The 23,587-nt window shown below is 40.3% G+C and overlaps 1 protein-coding gene across 12 annotated transcripts in view; it reads right to left on the bottom strand.

Annotated features, from left to right (window-relative positions):
- CTNNA2 (catenin alpha 2) overlaps positions 1 to 19,468 on the bottom strand; it is a 1,156,618-nt gene extending 1,137,150 nt beyond the window's left edge. For 2 of the 12 annotated variants that reach the window (XM_058278989.1, XM_058278993.1), the window contains exon 1: positions 19,147 to 19,330. The gene's annotated coding sequence lies outside the window, so the exon portion shown is untranslated. Of the gene's footprint in view, positions 1 to 19,146 lie in introns of all 12 variants that reach the window. The other 10 variants (XM_058278991.2, XM_058278987.1, XM_058278990.1 and 7 more) reach the window with 10 other exon arrangements.
- Positions 19,469 to 23,587: the final 4,119 nt, after the last annotated feature.

Below are 23,587 nucleotides of genomic sequence, written 5' to 3'. Positions count from 1 at the left end.
AAAGTCCATGGTGAAAAAAATCAATTAATGAATCAGAGATAGATAGTCAGGAAGAAAATTTTTAAATCACTGAAGTGCATTCAATGACTATCTAGAATCGCCCTTAAATTTTAATTCCATCACAGTAATGCTACTACAGAATAAGCAAACCTAACAGAATAGGCGAGAAAGGGATATGGGAAATGAACACTCCTCAACCTCCTAAACTCGCTAGGGTCAGGAGGTTCCAAAACGCCTATTCAAGCATCCCTTCAAGTCATACCCTTAATCCCTGGGGCAAAATGACTCCTGAGGGATTGAGTCTGCCTCTGTAACTGTATTTCTTAAAATTAAATAGTCTAAAAGGGCTGAAAGGGCACTTTATCCTGTCTGTTCCAAAAGAAGTGGAACAGAAATTGGTCAGTTCAGCATCTTGAAGCATACCATGACATGGGATATTATTCTTGAGACTGGAGAAGCAATTCACTAAAACTAGTCCAGGTGAAAGATTTCAGGAAAACCCATTCGGCCTTCTCAGTAACATTATTCCTTTGGAGAGTTAATACTTAAAGTTTTACCATAAGAGTTTAGCTCCTCAGATGTCACTTTTACATATCCAATAACACTCCTTAGTGCATATTCCTGTGTCAATACTTTCACATCTTGCCTACCCTGAACCTGAGGCTATTGTTCCTGGACACCCTGTTGTATTATTATAGGCATAAAACAAGTGCGGAAGGAGACTGTTTCTGTTGCTATGGAAATATCATTTAATTCCCTAATTAGTAAGCATATAAATGCAAAACCATAGCATTTGATTATTTCTGAAGTTTGGCCATCAAGCCTATTGTTCATGTATGAGGACAAACTCCCCATGTTTCCACCACTTTTATTCAAAGAATTAAGAACTTAACCTGCCTTGCATTTTAATGCTTATAAATGGATTTGCTGTACACAAGAGAAATGAATATGGAATAAGGAACATATAGAAGTCATGTATTCTCCTTAAACAAGATGTAGAAAAAGTATCTATTTACTAACAAAAGTAAGTGGTGAGTTTACAAAAGGATTTCTTCCACACGTCATTTTCTTGGTAGTTAGGATTTATAAAAGATAGCTATAATTACAAAACTGGAATTCAGCAATCTGTGTGTTCTATACAGTGAGGTACCACAAGCACCCTCTTCTTTTCTCTTTTCCAACAAGGTCCATCTCATCTGGGCATTGCAATACAGTAGGAATGATGCAAATTATTCAGACTAAACACACAGTTTTTAAAAGTGAGAAAATTAGGGATTTTTTTCCCCAATATATTAAGTAGCTTTTGCCCACATGCCTATGGCTCATTGGCTCACGTGTAGCATGGTCTTGGGTCACTCCAGTACTGGACGCCTGCTATGCACCTGCCTCCAGCATCTTATAGTGAACCATGCAGTCCTACCCTAAGCAAGCTCGGTGGTGTATGGAGTACTCAGCAAGAATTAGCTTTACCTGTTCCAGTCACATATGTTTAGATATAGTTATTTGCCTTAAAAACCTTTGCTCATCATAGATGCTTCCAGGCCATAGAATTGCATTCAATTTTTGGAACCCATTTCTTACCTGATGGAACAATTGAAGGCATACCCCCTCCTAAAACTACTGCAATGAAGAAAAATTCACTTCATTCTAGTTCTCGGTTGGATCATACTATATAAGTACCATGAACTATTAAAACTATCAGCACGATTTCTTTAAGAGCATTATTTCGCAGGCTGCACATGGTGCACCAACACGTATTCAATCCTGGGATGTAGATTCAGCACGGACTTTTACTAGAATTCAGATTGGCATCAATCAGTGATCCGGAAGTCTTCCCACTCCAGTCGTTTATTTCAACCACCCTCGCTTTACTCATGCCCTCTACCGCTTCTGGTCTCTCTACCATTCCATACACGAAAATACCTTTCATTTCTCTACTCGCCATACTTAGTTGAAATTTTACGCATTCTATTTAGCTCACTTCAGTCTCAGAGATGGGATATTCTTACTCCTTTATGAAATGCAGTCTACCTATATTCTGGAACACAGTCCTTTATACCAAGTCTAGGACACTGATCCTCCATGCTCAAATTACTCCTTTTTAAACAAAGCAAAAATAAGTAAATAAATAAGACTAAACCTCCCCTTTATAAGTCCCCACCCCCTTTTCTGCACCCAACTCTGCCAAACAACTTTGGAAACACACAGTCTCTAATTCCCCTCTTTCCAGTAATTCCTCTATCCAATATGCTCAGATTCCTGAACTGACCACTTGACTGAAGCGTCTCTGGCAAAGATCACCATGGATCTACTTTTTAATTTACAAATAGAGTAGCCTTTCTTTAGTCTTGAGCTTCCCTGAACTCTGTACAGATCACCTCTCCTCTCTGGAAACACTGGAAACTCAAGAAAAGTGTTTCTTCTCACTTTAGGAGAGGTTGAGGCAAAGTCATCAGCTAACTAGACACTGGCCTTCCCATCTCCATTCCAAACAACAGAATCACAATTGCTCTAATTGTATGCAAACAGAGCAATAACACTTTTAAAAAACCAGATATAATGAAGTCTGTCCCTCCGTAACAAATACACTATTTCTGAAGCTAGATGTATATGTTGTGTTAGTAATGGCCTTTGTTTCTGCCGGAGACCTGGGAAATACTGTTGGCAAGAGATACAGCTTTTTTGACTTTTGCTGAAAGCGTGCCTTGTACAAACCACCAAACCTATAAGCATTACAGTTTAATTTTAGCAAGCTTCATTTTACAAACGTTATGCACGCCCATAATCAGTGTGCTAAGATAAAGAATGTAGGTAGAAAGAGAATGCTCCTGGCTTAAATAACAGAAATCAAGATGAGGAGATGAAGAGATGCCAAATCCAACTTCCCAACAGAGACAGCTTCCCCAGCAGCCCACGAGTTGGACTTGGGCTCACTGTTTCATCTGCAGATCTGGCCCTTCGGTGCCCCCTTCTTATCACCAGCCGAACTCCAATGGCTCCAGGAACCAGGCTGCACAGACACTACACTCATTGAGCGAAGGCCACAAAGAAGCCTCCTGGTTTCAGTCTTCATCACCTGCTGCGCCATTTCTTCCCATCCTGCCTCCCGCTGCCAAGGGTTTCTTTTTTCTTTCTTCTCTCATCACCTGGATTTCAGAGGTAAATACACTCACATGTTTTCTGACTTTCTGTCCCATGTTTTTCATGCTTTGCCTCCTCATTATTCTTTATACAACCCCTGATACACTTCATGTACTTCTATGGTTTTAATGATCACCTCCAGCTTTGCTCCACATTCTCAAAGCTTCTAATTTGAATACACCAGCATCTCAGAAATCCAGACCTTATTCACGAACTGAAGAAATGTATCCGGAAGCCCAGTGAGCTCCTCAAATTCAGCATCACCAAGACCAGACATCACCAAACTCCCAAAGCAGTCTTCATACCAGGAGGAGAAGTGATAAAACTCAGAGTTACCTTTGTTGTAGCCTTTGTCCTGCATATCTAACATCCAGATGGTTCCTAAATCCTCTTACTTCTATATAACCATCACTGTTCTCTCCATCCCTCTACATCTTCACATATCAGCCTTCCTCAAAGCACTCTGGAAAGTGCGTTAGTGCTCGTCTCTAAATTTACAGTGACATTCTAGCCTTCAAGATTTCTGCTTGACTTGGTGGCTATTTCCCACCATGTCTTTACGGGAAATTTATAAATACTTTTCAAGTCCCCTTTCAAATATGAGTTCCCCTTGACCTTTCTGTAATTCTTCCTGACTTTGAATACACTTTCATCACGGCTCTCCTAGAACTTTGGACCTCTCCCACCTATCATATTCCTGGCAGTTATTTGTTTATGGGTCTGCCTTTCCCACAATACCACTAGCTGTCCTAAGGGCAGAAGCCATGTCTTGATATCTCAAATAGGGTATCTTACCCAAAAATGTCAATTAAGAAACGTCTTTTCAGCTATATTATGGTGAGATGTGAGAACAATCAATTAAAAACCATTTTCAAACTGAAATATTCATTTTCACAATTAATGAATAATGTAAAACTTAATTCTGCAAGTATTTGTGTAGACATATGCTTTCAGTTTTCTTAACTATATATATAGGGATGGACTTGTTGGTCACTTGGTAATTCTATATTTAATTTTTCTTCCCCCTATCCTGAGATGGTTCCCTCATCTGTCTGCTCATTGTTGGCTTGCTGCGTCTGCCTGGTGTCTGCTGGTTGTCTGCTCACTGTCTGTTAGTTGTGTCTGCTCATCTTCTTTAGGAGGAACCAGGAAGCAAACCCAGGACTTTCCATATGGGAGGTGGGTGTCAAACATTTCCCTAATGACTAATAACATTGAGCATCTTGTCATGTCATTATTGGCCACTGGTATATCTTCTTTGGAGAAATGCCTATTCAAATTTTTGTCCATTTTTAATTATTTGTCTTTTTGTTGTTGAGTGGTAACAGTTCTTTGTATATTCTGGAGACTGGACCCATATGAGATATAATATTTCCAAATATTTTGATGTTCACCTTCTTTCATGAGTTCTTTAAGTACTAAAACCTTTCATTTTGATTAAGTTCAATATTTCTATTTTTCTTTGGTTGCTTGTGCTTTTGGAGTCTCATATAAACAAATAATTCCCTGATAAAAGGTCACAAAGATTTGCGTATCTGTTTTCTTCGAAGAGTTTTATTAATTTAGCTCTTATTTTTAGGTATATGATATATTTTGTGTTAATTTTTTGTATACAGGATGACATAAAGGATCTTAAATTCACTCCTTTTGCATATGGATATTCAATTGTCCCACCACCATTAGTTGAAAAAACTATTCTTAGCCCCATTTATTGGCATCATTTGTTGAAAAATCAATTATCAGAGATGTATAAGATTATTTCTATCGATTTATTCCATTAATCTATATATCTATTTTTATGCTAATATCATAAAGTCTTGATTACTCTACCTTTGCAATGAGTTTTTTTGTTTTGTTTTGTTTTATTTTTTTTGAGGTACAGGATTGAACCGAGGATCTTGTACACAGGAAGCTGGCACTCAACCACTGAGACACATCGGCTCCCCTGAGTTGGTTTTTTCATTTGTTTTGCTGCTTGTTTTTTGGTTTTGTTTTTAGGAGGCACCAGTAACCGAACCCAAGACCTCTTATGTGGAAAGTAGGCACTCAGCCACTTGAGTCACATCTGCTCCCCTGCAATAAGTTTTGAAATCAGGAAGAGCAAATCCTCCAATTACATTCATTATCAAGATTATTTCAGTTATTATTGCTTTTCCATATGAATTTTAGTCTTAGACTATCTACGCAAAGGAAAAAAAGCAGCTGGGATTTTGAAAGAATTACATTCAATCTGTAAATCTATTTGGGAAAAATATTGCCAACTAGTCTTCTTCCAACCTATGAACACGTATGTCATTCCATTTATTTTTGGACTTATTTCTTTTCTTTCAAGGATGTTTTGTTGTTTTCCGCGTAGAGGGTGGAATACTAAATATTTTCACTTTTTTAAATGGAAGGCAAAAGAGCATCACAATGTTTTTTTATAATGATAACGTATAAGAAATAAAATCTGTCAAAAATTAGCATTCTACCTGATAAAAAGTTTTATAATGCTACATATGTACAATGTTGATATGAAATACTTTAAATAAATATTCAAAAGGAGTATTTACTTTTCTATGTATGAACTCTCTTACTTAAGGACAATTCTCCAACTGTAAGAAAAGATGAGGCACAACAAAATAAAATTCACTTTAATTTAAGAAGGCAGCTAGCTATTCATAATAGCAACAGGAAACAAAATCATCTTTCCAAAGGCAACCAAACAAGAATATTTCATCATGTAAATAGATCTGTCCAAATTATTAAGTAAGCTAGAGCTGAAAATAGTTATATGCTGCTCACTGATAGCTTTATTCAAACTTACTATATTATTATTATTACTATAGATAATGCTTATTTCTATAAATCCTTAAGAAAGGACAGAATTATTGCAAAGTTAACTACATTTCTTTCAAACTAGATTCAATGATTCAGTACTAATAAAATTCTCTGGCAAGTATATGAACCATGAGTTGCCCCTTACTAATTTCACATTCACACTCAATTAATACCCTACAAAGTAAAATCCTTGTTTTTCAACAGTAAAGCTTATCACCTATTTATAATATCTTAATAGGGATCACAGGATTGTATGGTTCATTAATGACAAATCAATACTGATATGTATGCATAAAGCCTAGAACAGATGAATAATTACAATGCAAAGCAATTTGCCCATTTTCTCAACGTGCAGAGTTCGTGAAAGATTTTCACCAAAAATAACTCTTCTTCATAATAAGAGGAATTCCCCAAAACAAGACTAAACTTAAGTTTCCCTCAAGTTTGAATAAGATCACCTCATGCCAAAGAATGTTAATGCTAAGTTCTCAAAACTGGAGATGCCCTGAGCTGCTTAGTAATACTGAACTGGCCTTGTTAATAGTTATATATTTCTTAAAAACTTAATAAATAAGCAAAAAAAAAAAAAAAAGCTGACTGCAGGAAGGAAAGGTTATTCAGTGTAACAGGTTCAACAGACAAATATGAACAAAATAATATTTAAAGTATCAGGTAGCCAAAGAATAAAGTCATTTGGCTAAAGATAAGTTTAACAGCATAGGCATTGTCATAATCAAGTCACCACTAATATCAGAATATCATCAACTGCTAAAAGATATAGTCCATATTCTTGAAGAATCATACACGAAGACATTGCTGCAAAGTATTCAGAAAAGCCTATCAAGGCATGAAGTAAATATCTGGAAATGAGTACATGAAATCCATGCCTGCACTGTGTTTACTCAAAAGAGAAAGCTTCACATATACACTGACATTGGTAAAAATATAATGATGTCCTTGGTTACTATGGTAAGAGACATACGTTAAAATTAATTTTAAAAACAGGAAAGTTATATTTGAACCACCATATAGATAGTGTATTTCAGATATAAACTGTGGCTCTTTCATGCTAAGTCTATGACTGAACTGTAAATGGAAGCTTATCAAAATTAGAAAGAAAATTTTTTAAAAATTGGGGGTTATATTTTGTAGTGTTCATATAAATAAGATTTGGAAATAAAGTTAAATTATGACTATTTGAATGGTTACCTTACCATATAAAAGCATATATAAACAATTGTTAAGAAAAGCACAAAACAAGGGAAAAATACTTCAAACAAATAAAATATTTTAACATGTTGATTTACATCCAAAACCAAATGGAAAAAACACAAAGAATAAATTAAACATCAGCAATAACCTATTAGAAAATGTAAAAGAAAAAAACAATCCCTTTGCTCACTACAATAAAAACTATAAACTAGACAGTAATAAACTGGAGAAATGAGAAAGACTGCCTTCCATGCAGAACACTACTTAAAATAACTGAATGACACAAAGACTGAATGAAAGACATGTCAATGGGAAGACAGTGAATTGGAAAATTGCCACTTCTCCCTCAAAATCATCTTAAACAGAATCCCAGTTAAAATCCAAAGAGTGCTGTTTATGGAATTTGATTACCTAGTTTTCATATTCTCCTGGGGGAAAAAAAAGGGGGGGGGGCAAAAAAATAAGGAACTTTAGGGAAAGGAAAACAATCACCTACTGAATATCACAGCATATGATAAAGCTAGAGTAATAACAGTATATCATTAGTTTGGGAACAACAAAAACTTAACATCCAGAAAATATAAATAAGTCCTATAAATTAAAATAAACAAATGGCCCATTAAAAATGGCAAAGGTATTATAGTGGCTTTTAGCTTTGTGCCCCTGAAAAACATGTTCTCAAACTCAATACATTCCTGTGGGTGTGGGTCCATTATAAGTAAGATTTCTTCAAATAAATTTGGTTAAGGTTTGGCCCAAACGAATCAGGCCAGGGTTCAGTCTGGATTACTGGCATCTTTCATAAACAGAGTGAAAGTCAGACATTTAAAAATGCCAGGAAAAAAACAGCCAGCCCCAGAAAAAGAGGAACCCTGAGCCCAGGAAGAAGCAAGCTCTGGGAAAAAAGGAACGTTCAACGCAGAGAGAAGCAAGACCCTGGAAGGGAGAAACCCATGAAGCCTGAAACCTCGTAGCCACTAGCAGCCATCTTGCTCCAACATAGACTTTGGTGCGGGAAGTAACTTATGCTTTATGGCCTGGTATCTGTAAGCTCCTACCCCAAATAAACACCCTTTATAAAAACCAAAAAATAAAAATAAAAATGCCATGAGAAGGATCTGAAGTCACCTGGAACCCAGAGAAGCCAGGACAGGCCACGATGGGCACTGCCCTATGACACGACAGCCAAGGACCAAGGATCGCAGGCAGCCAACCCCGGAATGCCACATTCTCTGGGAGGAAGCACTGTCTGAAGGAAGCTTTGGTTTTGGACTTCTCCTAGCTGCAAAACCATGAGTCAATAAATACCAGTTATTTGAGTCAACCCATTGCATAGTATGTTTTAGGAACAAGGAAACTAAAACAGATATGAAACAGCACATCACAGCAGATGCAACACTAAGAGTTAAAAACCAAACAAAAAGATAATTAATCTCTCTAGAAACTAGGGAAACAGACTAATATAACAAAGCAAAACCCTATTATCCTATTCATCGGCAAACTTCGGCAAGTTTGAAATTACCATGTATAGGCCAAGGAGTAAGGAAATATATACTTCCATCGATGCTGGTGGAATATAAATGGGCATTGCCATGCTGAAGAACAACAGCATTACCTATTAAAATCTACACTAGTCAGAGCCAGATCCAACCATTAAAAACGCACTAGTGCATGTGAACAAAAACCGGTATAAGGATGTTCACCATCACATTGTTCGAAATGATAAAATAGCAGAAACAATCTAAATGTCTAAGAAAATGTAAGGATTAAATAAACCATAGTACAACCACACTATAAAATAATAAGCAGCAACTGAAAAATAATGGTGGTATATCTTCATGTACTGGCACAGAGAGATCTCTAAGCTATATGTACGGTGGAAATAAGGTATAAAATAACATGCTAACATTTATGGACATTTTAAAAATAAATTGTTACATAGATATTGCCCACCTATGTCTTTGAGGCATTCTCCTGGAGCCCCCAAAGTTAATCTCTTGTCCAAAAACTAACCAATATTTGAAAGCCGGCCAACCTAAACATTAGCTCCAAAACTGGTGAATATTTTACCCAGCTGTTTTTTGTGCTATATTAACATGAAGAAAAGTTATTTCTATAGATGGCCAAATATTGGAAATTTAAATTCCAATCAATGTAATGTTATACAGAAATAAATATTACCCCAGAACATGTTAAATATGTTTAGTTAAAAAAAAATGGGATACAAAATTGCATATACATATAATTTCAGCTATGTTTAAAAGAACCTCTACATGATAAAATACTTCAGATATACTCATGGGGGGAAAAATAATTAGAAATTAGCCAAATGCTCCCTTGTCTGGAGTGCAGAACATTTATGTTCCAGGGTCTTTTTCTTGTTATTTTCTAGATGTCCTACAAGAATGTATTCTTTTAAGTATCACAGGCAAAATATGTCTTTTTAAAACAGTGTATCTTCTGTTATTAAATTCTTGTGAAACCCCTAGAAAAAACATCTCTCTACTTCCAGCCTCTCCCTTTCACTCCAGTCTCACTTTTCTGCTGCGTGCTGAGCAGTTATCAGCTTCCCAGTTCCAGTCTTCCTTCATGTGACTTGTCCACTCTCCGACTGCTATCCTCATTGATCCCATCTCCCTGTTGGCTCAGTCCTGTCCCAGTTCCCAGACCAAGGCAGGGGCAGAATTAAAACATAAAAGTTCAAGGTCACCTCTTCTCCATGCTCTCACTCCCTTCCATTGCTGGAGTGATGTTCCTGATTCCATGTCTGCCTGGACTTTTGAGTCGTACCACTGTGGAGTCAGTAACACACTATCTACATACTTTAGGATACTCTTTCTGACACTGTTTTTTCAGGTATTTATCTTACAGCCATCACTAGACTGTCAACTCCTGAGGTCAGGAACTATCCTACACACATCTGGATACCAGGCTGTGCCTCCAAAAATAGCTGTTTTCACAACTTATAAGAAAGTATTTGGTGGAAGGTGATTACATTTGTCTAACTAGAAACAGGATTTGTTCAGACAGAGCTAGTTCAGAGACTTAGTAGGATAAACAAATATTTATGAAGGAGCTACTAAGTGCCTAGCATTGCACTAGAGGAATATTATTATTATTATTTAAAGATTTATTTATTTCTCTCCCCTCCCCCCCCGACCCTAGTTGTCTGTTCTCTGTGTCTATTTGCTGTGTCTTGTTTCTTTGTCCACTTCTGTTGTTGTCAGCTTGTTGCGTCATGTTACTGTGTCAGCTCTCCGTGTGTGCGGCACCATTCCTGGGCAGGCTTTCTTTTGCACTGGGTGGCTCTCCTTACGGGGCACACTCCTTGCGCGTGGGGCTCCCCTATGCGGGGGATACCCCTTGCGCGCATCAGCACTGCACGTGGGCCAGCTGCATACCAGTGCAGGAGGCCCAGGGTTTGAACCATGAACCTCCCATGTGGTAGACGGACGCCCTAACCACTGGGCCAAGTCCGTTTCCCTTATGAAAAAACAGAAGGTGTGCTACTATCCTTGACAAAGTTAGAATCTAGAGTGGTTGAAAACCACCTAATAAAGATAGGAGAATAATTACTGTTTGGCTTCTGCCTTAACAAGCAAAACATGAAAGCCTCCTTGCCTGAGGTCCTGATTTCACAGATGGGCAAACGGCAATCGAGTTCGCCTGCCTGATTCCGGACCACTGCCAGCACTGACTTTTGCCTCCTGTTCCCGCTCCATGGGCCCCAGCCCACCTGGCTCTGACTGCTAACACTTGTATGCTTGCCCTCTGTGGATGGTTCCCTCAGGTACAGGCTCCTGTCCCTCTAGTTCATGCCATCTGCTAGAAGCTCAATGTCTTCCTTCCTCTGGTCCTAGGATGCCCCTTGTACCTGTTTCTGCCCACAGACCCACAATATGAGGCTGTGACTGCAATCTTAGCCTTCTGAGAGTTGTTTCTCTTAAGCCTGAGAACACTGTGGCAGCCTCTAAATCAAATTAGAAGGAACACTGCTGCTTGCCTACCCAACACCCATTGCCAGCTTCCTTTCTAACAGAGCTGTCATTCTGGCCTGCAATCCCCCAGCACCCCACGCACACAGCCAGGTGCTTCTGGGAAAGTTGACCGCATAGTCCACTTCATTTCCCCAGCAGGTGAAGCCCGAGGAATTCCCACCTATCATGGATGGAATTCCCATCCCCCCTGGTGGTGATTGGATTGGTGTGGCCATGTGATCACAGCTGGCCAATGAGTTAGGAGGGAAGTGTGCAGAAGGACTTTGGCAAATGTTGCCTCATTTTTTCGCAAAGAGACCCTACTGCTGCATGTCCGACTGCTCAGAAGTGCAGCAGCCATCCTACTACTGGCTAAGGATGTGGTCAATAACAGACTGGGCAGAGCCAAGAGAAGGGCAGAGAAGCGGAAGCTCACCCCAGGTCTTGTCTCTGGAGCCCAGCCATCCCAGCGATTTCTTGTTACTTTCATAAATCTTCTTGAACGTACTCCTTTCCTCCTCTGCCAGACAGCATATATTAATTTTAAACAGCACCCCTTTAGAAATAATATCAGCAACTTTGTTTTCTTTTTCAAAGGAGTAACTTTAAAAAGGGAATTTGATGGACATTTGGGTTGTTTCCAGTTTGAAGCTATTATAAGTAAAGCTGCACTTAATTTTCAAGGCTTTGTACATATGTTTTCAAAAGTACAAATGAAGTTGAATTGTTGAATCATATGGTAACAGTCTTTTTAACATTAAGAGACACTGACAGTCTTTTCCCAACGTGTGTCTGCCATTTTATATTCTCAAAAGCAATGGATGAGTGTTCCATAGCCTGTGTTACACATCCTCTCTAAAACTTGGTATTGTCAGTCTTTTTTAATTTTTAGCCACTCTAGTGTTTGTGTAGTGATATCATACTGTGGTTTTAGATTTAATTATCTTCATGAACAATACTGTTGAGTAATTTTTCATGTAATCATTAGCCATTTATATATCTTCTTGCATGAAACAACTCTTTAGATATTGGGTTCATTTTTTCAGTTGGATCATCTGACTTATCAATAAGATGAAAAATTCCCAGAAAAATTCCTTTGTCAAATATGCAAATATAGGTATAGAGATAGAGATAGAAATAGAGAGAGAGAGAGAGAGAGAGAGAGCCATAGTTATAATTAAGACTGTGTCTTTCAAAGAGTGGAAGTTTTTAATTTTGATGACTTTTAAATTATTTCTTTAACTTTATAATTTTAGGAGCCTTAACAAATAAAAAGCTTCCTAACTCCAAATCACAAAGATTTTTTCCTATGTTGTCTTCTGGAAATTTATGTATTCAAAATCACGGATGAATCTCAAAAGAATTATTCTCAATGAGAAAGGAAAACCAAAAACAATTAGTGAACATTATATAATTCAAACTATATCAAATTCTAGAACAGGAAAAAGCAGGGATAGTGACAGAAAGCAGATCAGGCACAAACGGGCTCTTTAGGGTAATGGAACTACTCTATATTATCACTGCAGTGGTGGTTATAGAGGTATATTTGTCAATACACTGTCCACTTATTTGGGTGCATTTTAATGTACCTAAAGAACACTTTAACATATTTGATTTAAAAATCTTTTAAGTAGGAATTTTTGGCGGGATTGGTAAGAAGGCTAGGCACCACCCTGTCCTATGGGATCAGGCTTAGAGGATGAGCAAAAGGTTACTATGCCTGAGGAAGAAATATCAATCCCATATAATATACAGCTTCTTAAATAAATATTACCTCAATCTGAACGCATACATGCCATATGCTCTTCCAAAGACATTGGTACTAGACTAAAAACAAAGGTAGCAATGGATTTGTACCTCCAGGTAAGGAAGGAGCAGAAAAGAGGGCATGATTGAGAGGTAAGAACGGGCAGTGTTCTTAGATTCTGGGCCCAGACATTCCTTAATGCTAAATTTGCAGTTTTCTTAGTAAAAAGAAAGCACATGCCATTGAAAGTGAAAGTTTTTCTCAGGCAGCAATAGTTTTTTTTTTTTTCAAAAGAAGCAAACAAATAAGACAAAGGAGAAATGAGTCACTGAATTTTGAAATGTTTGGGGAAGTTCACCTGCAGATGTATAGAATTTTATAGCTAGAAGATACTGTATATCATTGAGTCCTAGTCACTTGTAATAAAGATAAAAGAAAGAAGGCTTAGAGAGTTTGAGATTTCTTGAGTTGTACAATTAATTAGACGGCTAAAAAGCTGGAGGAAGAACCCAGGATCCTGATTCCTGGTTCTATGTTCTTATAAAACTACAACCCCAAGCCCAAAGCTCAGCGCACAGTAGGTATTTTTTAAAAATCTGTTGAATGAACTAATTCATGCTAGTTTTATGGTTAAAAAAAATATTCATGGAAACCACAAGTGAATATAGGGATGAACTTAGATGCAGGCTTATTTTTTCAAAAAAAAAAAAAAAAAAGAGTTTCTATATACACTGGTTCAATCCAGTTCTGCACATTTAAAAAAAAAAGCTTTTTTAGTGAAATTACTCTAGCAGGTATCCATGCCTGAAGAAAGAGAATGAAGAGGAGCAGTAAACTCTCAAGAATTGTGGAATACTCTTTCCTAGAAATAATTAAGGACAATTAGCTCCTTCTGAGATGGTTATAGGACATTTCTACCTCCTTACTGAAAGATGGATTAATGATATTTAACAACTGCTTCGGGCCCTATAAATTTAAGATAAAATAGTAAGACTGAATTTTCACCAAACTCTAGCCTGTCCTCAATTAAAATCAGATGGGAACATCAGATCCTCAGGCATTTCTGGAGTAACTGTGGTTTCAGGGTGGGCTGCAGAAAAGCAAACTGATACATCTTCATCAATAGTTAATGGCTTTATTTCTGAAATGTCAAGGGACCATTAAAAAAAAGACCTTGAACTTATTGCCGATATGTAAAGAGCAATGCAAGTTCAATTTATACCATGGGAACACCTCATAAGCTTCCCATTAACTTTCTAGTTTTGTTCTGTGGCCCTTGGAATCTTAGAAAACTAAATTATTTATTTTACTCCATTCCCCTGTGGCACGTCCACTCATTTTATGAAGGAGTATGAAATCAATGAAGGAAGATAAAATGCCCACTCATTCCATGAAGTTAGGAAATTGTTTAATCTTGTAGCTCCATGCAATCAAGTAACTCACTCAAACCTGATGCTACTTGGCTCCCAATAAAACGTCAAACAAACAAAATACAAGAGACTGAAAATAGCAAGATATTGAAAAATTAAGATCAGGTTTTATATATATGTATTTTTTTCATGATCTAGTTCTACTAAATGCAATTTACATAAAAACATGCTTTAAAACAACTAAAATATGGATTGAATCAACCTGAAAAATACTGAAAAATCCCTCATTGAAGAAGCAGTCATAAATTTTCAGCCCATTAGATTAAACAAATTTAATTCACTCTGCCTCATGCTTATTTCCACCTCTCTGTTTGGTCACCACCTTAAACTTATGAGAAACAGACTTAAAAATTGGTTATTTCACTCCTATCAATGAATTTTGTCCTGAAAAATAATGATCTAATTGTTTTATACATAGATGGGGCCTTAACCTAAAGGAAATGGATGTCCCTCCAATAGGGAGAGTCCTATAAAATCAAGCACAATAATGTCAGACTATTGCTTTATGTCTCTTTTGGAAATATATTCACGATTACAAATAACATAGTTTAAGATAACACTCACAAGACCAATTTTGTGTGTTGTCAGAGCTACAAAAATTAAATGTAAGAAAAGCATTTAACTATTTGAAAAAAGCAATAAAGATACGTTTACATATTTAAAATGCATTAAACATGAGCATTATAAATAACGACATTTCAGACTTGCAGGTAAAATTTTCTGGAAATTCAGTTTTGATAAAATAATTCAATTCATACTACTTTGCTCCTGGGATAAATATTTCATGGTTGAATGTTTCAAAATATTTTATGAGCCCAAACCAAAAACAAATAAAGGTTTATCAAGAGACAAAGGCACTGAGCATTTTTCAAACCACGCTGAGCATATATTTAACTTGCTCACTGCATGTTCTCAAACAGATCCTCTGTCATCATCACATCATATTCTCCCGGCAAAACATCTGAACAAGCATAATAATCATTAATAACTTTTGAAACTCAAAAAGGTAGTATGGTAATTAGGAAAAGGCAACAAAGAAGTAGCAAATAAAGACCTTGGAAATTAAAATTAGCCTAACAAGCAGCAGTTTCATATATATCAAAATAAAATATTTCTGGTTATTATTCTCCAAGATAAACTTTTGCAATATTTGTGAGTAAAGGCAAACCAAGAAAGAGTAGTGATAATCATATTTAAACTTTGTTGTTTAGCCAAGGTTAAATCTGCACTTTGCCTTGAAGTTTAGAGAAAAGAGATTAAAAAGAATACTCTGGTCCTTACTGTGATAAAGACCTTGGATTCTGAGTCTCGGGATGGGCTTTCCACAAGATAAAGAACAACAAAACAAGCTCCAGCTCCCCAGGGTAACTGAAACATCTGTGATAAAATGGATCCTACACTATAATAAGTTGCCTCATCCCAAGTGATAGTATAATTACTCTGATTTCATTTGCTTAACCCCTTTTTATACATTCACCAGTGTAACACATATTCTAGGAAGCAGTCTCCCTCATGTTTCCCCCAAACTCGAAGCTTCTTCCCTCTCTGTTTTTGTTCCATCAGCGATGTCCACCCTGCGTGAAATCCTCCCAATGGGTCTCTCTCCCAGATGCAGTTCTACTCCTAAATGTAATATTTCCACTGGCACACAGACATCGTCTGAACTTCTCGAAGTCTTACTTGCACTTCCTTCTTTCCAGTGCATAATCGTATACTTTCTTGGGTTCTTTTAAACCATTTCTCCTACGTATAGCAATAACGCTCACTCAATGCCTGCTTTGTTTATGACAAGTACTGTGCTGAACACGTTTCACCCTTAAAATAATCCCACAATCCAGAGGCTACCGTTATCCCCATTTTAGAGATGAGGAAACAGAGTCTCAGAGTGCACTCGGGAACAATGCACAACACTCCTAGGCAGCAGCAGATCCTGCACTCAATTCTAAAGCTCATCCCAAAGGCCTTGTTCTCCGCCTCTGAAACAAGACACTGTGATGTAAGTGCCTGTTCTCTTCAACCAGACTGAAAGCTAAGGTCGAAGAGTGTCTTTTACTTCTTTATGTCGAATACCTCATATCACTTAGCATAGAGCTAGACTGGTTTAAGAGCTCTGAGGGAAGGGGACACAGAGAATGTTTCCCACACGTTCCCTACAGGCTTTGGGGAGATGTCTGTTGGGTCCTCATCCATTGCATACATTCTTAAAGGTCCCTTCAGCTAAAGGCAGAAGTCTCTGAAAATGGGAGTCTCCAGAAGAGGTTGCTCTTTCCTTGTAAACTGGATTACGGTCAGAGAGGCAGGCTGCTTTTTTAAGACATTAGTTCCTCTTCTAGTTCATGTTTCATTAATTTTACTTAGGTCCATCTTAAAATATTACTATAAACAAAGTGTTATTTTAGTCTCTAGTCCTTAATAACCTTGTATATTTTGTTTTCACTAAGTGGATCAATGTTTGCAAACAAAAAAGACAAATGAATGACACCTTTCCTTCCACAGCATGTCTAGTATTTAAAACTGGGGCAGGGTCATATATCACTCAGTGCTCTGTGCAAAACAACAAGAAAGAAAGAGCAGGACTCACTGAAGAGGTTGTCCCCACCCTACACTTGGCTCCACCCCATCCCAGAAAACCTTAGAGATGTTGGAAGCAGAAAAGTGATTTGAAAGTAAATTAGCACAATATTAATTCCTTATACTCATCTATAATTACTATCAAAGTCTTTCACTGGCTTCAAGGCATTCCAGGAAAGGAGGCAAACAAGCAAACAAACAAAATAAACCTTCAAGTTCATAGTAAGTAATACAACCATTCAAATACAGACAGGGTTGAGGGCAATTCTGCATCAGGATTTTGGTAACACTAATAATTTAACCGAGTTTCTGCCACATGGCTTAAGATTCAGCCAATCCATTAATGGAATTGCATTCGTACCACGGGGAGTTGGGGGCAGGGGACATCATTCCTAATATTACACACTTCCCAAAAACTGATTCAGATGATTAACTATCAGCTCTTCATCAAATCGGCACTCAATCACTTTGGAAGGCAAGTCTGTTCATCTCAGCTCCTATTTTACATTCTCATAAAATGAAAAAGTGCATACTACACTACAGTCACAGAATAATTTAAATGAAAGGGAAAAAAATCAATAAGTTGCTGCATAGCATAGCTTTTTACTAGCAGCTTCACTGAATGTGCCATTAATTTCAGTCCCTCCACACACTCCTTAAACACAAAACACAGCTACTTTCTCGATATTAAGGGTTGTTTTTTTTTTATGTTATTTTTAAGGGAAACAAATGGCAAAAAGCAGGCTTCTAAGTAGTCTACTTCTGATTTATACTTTTATTGTGTTGGACTTTTGGAAATTAATATAATAAATATTTTCAGGCATGTCTGTCCCATCATGTATAAATAAACTTTCAAGCAGCAAAGCTTGCAAAAACCAAAATCGCCAAATTACTATTAATGCATATAGAGTGTAAAATGAAAAAGGCAAAGTAAATTATAGCAGAATGTGAAAATAAGTGCTTCAAAACCAACTGATTTTTTACATTGTTATTAATAGCCCCAGATTAATATAACTTTTCCTTTGGGGTAAACCATAAACCAGTAATCGCACAATATGTTTCTCTTCAAACATCTTCATGCTTCCTATAAAGTGGTCTAGCAGGTAGGGCATCTCCTAAAGACGATAATGCAGCTAGTGCAATCAAAATGGCATATATACATGCCTGAGCAGTTTAACCTCATTTCTCCAAACATGGTCTAATCATTACCCTCCTTTAGAAGTTAATCCATGATGAAAAAAAAGTGTATCTCTTCCCCCCTTCTGATGCCTGTTACTCCAAAGCAATCTACCTTGGTGTTGTGTCTGCCAACCAAAACATTCCATAAAACATACCCTGCTGCACGTGCATTAAAGTTTAGAAGGAGTAGTTTTTGAAATAGTGGGTGACAGGACCAAGGGCGCACGGGTTCAATTCCAAACCAAATATTAGGCAGTTGGTTCGAAAATATCAATCCCAAGAGGCCTAGGAGAAAAGAATACACGCGTTCACCGCCACCACCCTGCCCTCCCCTCCCTTCTTTCTCTCTTGCTCCCTTCCTCTCTTCTCCCTCCTTGTGGCTCCTCAGGGTGACAATCAAAGCAGGGAAAGCTGGATTTTAAATGAGTGAGAACGCACTGGGAATATGTAATTCCCAGGTGGAAAAAAAGAAACTGCTGAAGAGGGGTGTGTGGGGTGGGGGGCTGTCGGCAGCACGCCCAAGGGACAACCCTCCCCACCCCCACCCCAGTACAGCACAAATCCATAGACTCTTCCTCAAACCTCTTCTCTTTCCAGGTCCCAGTACTCTGTCCAACTTGGCCCTTGGTCCTAATAATTTAGGACCTGGAGGGCATCCGCTGTGCGAGAGTCTGTCTCTCAGTACGTGTGCCCGATTTTCCTGAAGCCCCTGAATTCGGACAGTTGTAGCAGGCGAGAGGGGGTTCCACCGGGGAAGGGGTGAAGAGCAGAGGGGAAAAGAGATGGAGACTGGAAGAAAGGGGAGGCAAAGATGTGCTCTAGGGCGAGCGGCTGGAAGAAAGGCAGGGAAGAAAGGAAGGCTGGGAAGGAAGTGGGGCTGGGAAAGAGGAAGAAAGGGATGAAAGAAAGGCTGGAAGGGAGAAAGGAAGGGAGAGGAGAGAGGGATGTTGGGAAGGATGAGGGTGGGAGGGCTGGGGAGCCGGGAGGGAGGGGAGGATGGAGAGCACGGGAGGGAGGCGGAGAGGGAGAGAGGCAGGCAAGGATGGAGGATGCTCTGCCCGGGGCTCACCTCCGTGGGTCGGTGGGAGTTTGCAGCCGCCTCCTCTTCCTCGCCCGTTCCCAGCCGCTGGAGGGGTTATCCCAGAAGCCCTGGAAGAGGCGGCGGCGGGGACGAGCGCAGCAGCCGCTGCAGCCGCCGCTGGCCGAGGTGCGCTGCCGCCTGCTCCGCCCGCCCGCCCGCCGGGGTCTCCGCCTCACTCGCGGCTGGAGGCGCAGCCGCTCCCCCCGCCCCCCGCCCGCCCCGCGTCCAGCCCCAGCGCGAGCGGCAGCGGCCCGGATCGCCGCTAGGGGAGGCGGCCAGTGCGCAGGCGCGGCCGCTCCGGCGCTCGCGCGCCCCCGCGGCCGCCGCGCCTCCGCGGTCGGAGCCAGGCTCCGGGCGGGAGCGGGGAGGAGGGCGCGGCGGGCGCGCGCGGCCGGGGGCGCGCGCGGGGCTGGGCGGAGCCGGGGAGGCGCGGCCGGTCTGGCGCCGCAGGTGGGGGGAGGGCACGGCGGGGAGGGGGCGCGGGGAGGGGCCCCGGGGGGGGGGGCGCAGGTGCCCAGGCCGTGGCCACCGCGTCGCAACCACGGGCGGGGACCCCGGACCCAGGGCCCTGCACCGCCAGGCGGGCGGGGGGCACAGCGTGAGGGGAGCGGCCTGGCCAGCGAGGGAGGCTGCCGGGTCGCGGGTGGGAAGGAAGGGTGAGTCCAGGGGCGGCGGGAAGAGCCCGGCCGGGGGCAGGGAGGCGGGGACGGACGTCGCGCGAAGCAGGCTGGTGGGAGCTGGTGCGCGGAGGGGGGGCGCTGAGCTCTGAAAGCACCTAGGAGCGGTCCTTAGAAGAGGGGAAGTGTTCCAACAAATGCTCTTTTATCAAGGAAGCCTTTGTTGCCTGCCGTGTCTGTGGGAGGCACTGCGACTCCTCTACTAAGTCAAAGAATTTTTTTGAGCCCCTAATTCCTCCTAGGCACTCAGGCACTTTGAGACACCGGCAGTGTTTCGGGTCCGGAGCTTGTCCCCGGGTCGGGGAACTGAACAGGCGAGGGCAGGGAATGTGTGTCCTGCCCCCCGCCGGCTGGAGCTGGACGGCGACGCGGTGCAACTGTTGCAGAAGTGCTGGAGCCGAGAGAGGTGCACAGCTACATAAAGTGTGGAACCTAAGGATAGTTATTTTGTTCTGCACATCCCCCCTTCTGCGTCATCAAGAAAGAAAATAACAACAAAGAAAGCTGAGCCGTTGGACGGGATTCACCGAGGCTGGCGCTCCGCAGGCTGCCGGCTGGTCTGCGCCCGCCCGGCAGCGTCGGGGTGTGCCTTCTGGCCGCCACGCGCAGGGCTTCCCCTCGCTTGGTGCGCGCACTGTTTTCACTCTCCTCCTCCGCTGGTTCTGCCAGTTCTGTTTCCTCCTCCCGCACCCCCCTCCCCGGTTCCCGAGTCGTCCGCACCTGCAATTGTTGGAAAAGTATGTCAAATCCGAAGCGTCTTTCTGGCCAGTGTGGTTCGAGAGCATTACCTCTGCCCCTTACTTTCTCTGTGCCTTTTCCGATAACTTCCTGCCTTTCTTTCTTCTTGTCCCCGCCACTCTACCAATTTAAACATTTCTTGGAGAGAGTGGACAGAAGCCCATAGATTAAGGCTCAAGTAAAACCTCCCTTGGCAGGCAACGAAGATTCAGGACCAAGGACAGTGACAGCCCCTGCACCTCCCACCAAGCGTTTCCTTAAAATGCTGCCTATAGAAAAGGGAGACCCGCTGAAGGAGGTACCTGGTGTGCGTCAGGAAGTGAACACAGGGAGTCAAAGGATTTGCGTCAAAAGATGAACCGGGTGAAAAAGAACATACCGTTTACTGGAGTAGACAGAAACGCTGTAGACCTTTGGCTAGAATGAAAGGGTAAGATTTAGAGAGGCATTGAGGACCTTAAAAGGATGTGGGGGCTTAGTTTAGCCAGCGAGGAAAGTCAGTAAAAACAGGGATACCCCATGTTTGTGCTAATAGTATCTTCCCAGAGGCAGAGGACACCTCAATTTAAATGGCCCCAGAATTTGTAAAAAAAATAAAGTAGTCCCATTTAGGTGAGGTAGAACAATCACTCAAGGACTGACATTTCTCTAACTGTATTTTTATTTCTCTCCCATCAAGATGGAGAGGTTAAGCTAAAAAATACAGACCAAAGGATTATGGAAAAAATTGTCTCTTTAAAATTCTGAGTATCATTTATAGCTCTGTGCATTATTTTAAATTTGGGTGAAATTTATAGCTTTTATTTTTCAGCAGACTGATAAACGGGTAGAAAATATTATATTGTATCAAAATGAAATTTCCTTTATTTCAGTTTTGTAGTGACTTTCAAAACTATCAGATATTATTGAGAGACATTGAAAAGACAATTGTTTGGGGAGCTGATGTGGCTCAATTGATAGAGCTTCTGTTTACCATATGGAGGGTCCAGGGTTCAATCCCCAGAGCCTCCTGACCCATGTGGGAAGCTGGCCCACATGCAGAGCTGCTGCACACAAGGAGTGCCCTGCCATGCAGCGGCACCTGGGGTAGTAGAGCACCACACACAAGGTATGCCTCCCACAAGGAGAGCTGCCCTGCATGAAAAAAGCGCAGCCCGCCCAGGAGTGGCGCCGCACACACAGAGAGCTGACACAGCAAAATGACTCAACAAAAAAGAGGTGCAGATTCCCAGTGTGGCCTGATAATGCAAGAAGACACAGAAGAACACACAGCGAATGGACAGAAAGCAGATGGGGGGAAAGGGGCGAGAAATAAATAAAATAAATCTTTAAAAAAAAAGAAAAGGCATTTGTCAAACAGTTGTTTAATAAAAATAAATAAATGAAAGCATTAAAACCATTCCTTATTCCTCAGGCCTTTGGCCTCCCTCAATCCTTCTTCAAGATGCACCAATGTGTTTTCTGTCAATCAGAAAGTGATAAGAAATTTCTCAGATAACGCATTTAAGTCAACAGCAGGCAAGTAGCAGGTGAGAATTTTGTTCTCTGCCTCTAAGGAATTTACTAAGTCTTAGATTTTTAATGAAAGGGAACCCCACCCCCACCTACCCTATGGGGACACCCACATTTAGTATTTTTTATTTTTCTCTGATCACAGTCTAAACATCCTTGTGTAAAGAGTGGCTATCACCGGATGTTGAAAAGCTGTCATTTTAAATCAAGTGAACTTTTTTTTAACTTTATATCCTTTATTTTGAGAATGCTTGTGGTTCTGCCTCTTTTCAATTTTCTTCATTTAAGTGCTGTCCTTCATGTCAATGATATAAACATGGACAGCTGTTGGAAGAACAAATCATTTTTCCCTTCCCCCACTCATATTAAATATTAACGGCAGCATAAATAACAAGCTAAAACAGTATTGCTCGGAGTATGGTACTATGTTCAAATGGGGAAAACTGTTTGTAATTAAGTTACAATTAAATCTTCAATAGTATGGCATCTAAGTTAATTAGAATCAGTGCTGGCATCTTTAAGTAAAAGTATCCATAGTGTCTACACATTCAAATGTCAAGTCTGTACAAACCGGGACCCTCATTCACTCTGTCAACTCCAGAAATTTCTAAAGAGTTTTCCGTAGCAATTTCATTTTTAAAGGATCTCCTGAATATGTCAGACACTGCCGTGATATTTGTTACCCATGAGTAGTACCCCCGGATTTCTCCTAGCATTGTCTAGATTTTCTATACAAATCTAACACCAGGTATCTTCTCATGTCCAAAAAATCAATATTATTCAAAGCAATCTTCACTTTTATTGTTTTAGGTACTAATTTTAATTAAAAGAAAAGAAAATAACTTGTTTTGTAATTCCTTTTTTTTCCCCTCTCCCCATTCTATTAACTCTAACTTGCCTATTTTCATATATATATTAACATTTGTATGCCCAGGTAATTGTGTGTGTATAGTGTGATTGTGTAACTTTGTATATGTTTTTATCTTTGCAAGTGAACATAGTGTTGTAGGAGCTACATGTATAAAATTCCTTCCTTTTGCATAATGAACCATTTAGGTAGAGTGTGGTGCACAGAATAATTACCCCTCAAAGATTTCCAAGCACCAATCCCTGACAACTATCTTATATTACATGGAATAAGAGACTTTGCAGATGTGGTTAAGGTTACAGATTTTGAGAAGGGGTGATTATTCTGAATTATCTGGGTGAGCCCAATCTAATCACATAAATCCCTAAAAGTGAAGAACCCTTCCCAGCTGAAGCCAGAGAGACAAGGCAAAAGGAGAAGAATAGAGAGATTGACAACCTGAGAGTGACTTGAGTGGCTTTGCTGGCTTTGTAGGGGCTACAAGCCAGGGAGTGAGGGTGGCCTCTACAAACTGAAAACAACCCCTGGCTAACAGCCTGCAAGGAAATAGAAACTTCAATCCTACAACCACAGGGAAATGAATTCTGCCAACAACCTCCAAGAGTCTAGAAACTATTTGTTCCCTGTAGCCTCC

This window comes from Dasypus novemcinctus, chromosome 17 (assembly GCF_030445035.2).
Source record: "Dasypus novemcinctus isolate mDasNov1 chromosome 17, mDasNov1.1.hap2, whole genome shotgun sequence".
Taxonomy (NCBI): Eukaryota; Metazoa; Chordata; class Mammalia; order Cingulata; family Dasypodidae; genus Dasypus; species Dasypus novemcinctus.
The sequence above is the reverse complement of the archived record's forward strand: the minus strand, read 5'-3'. Positions and strand labels throughout refer to the sequence as shown.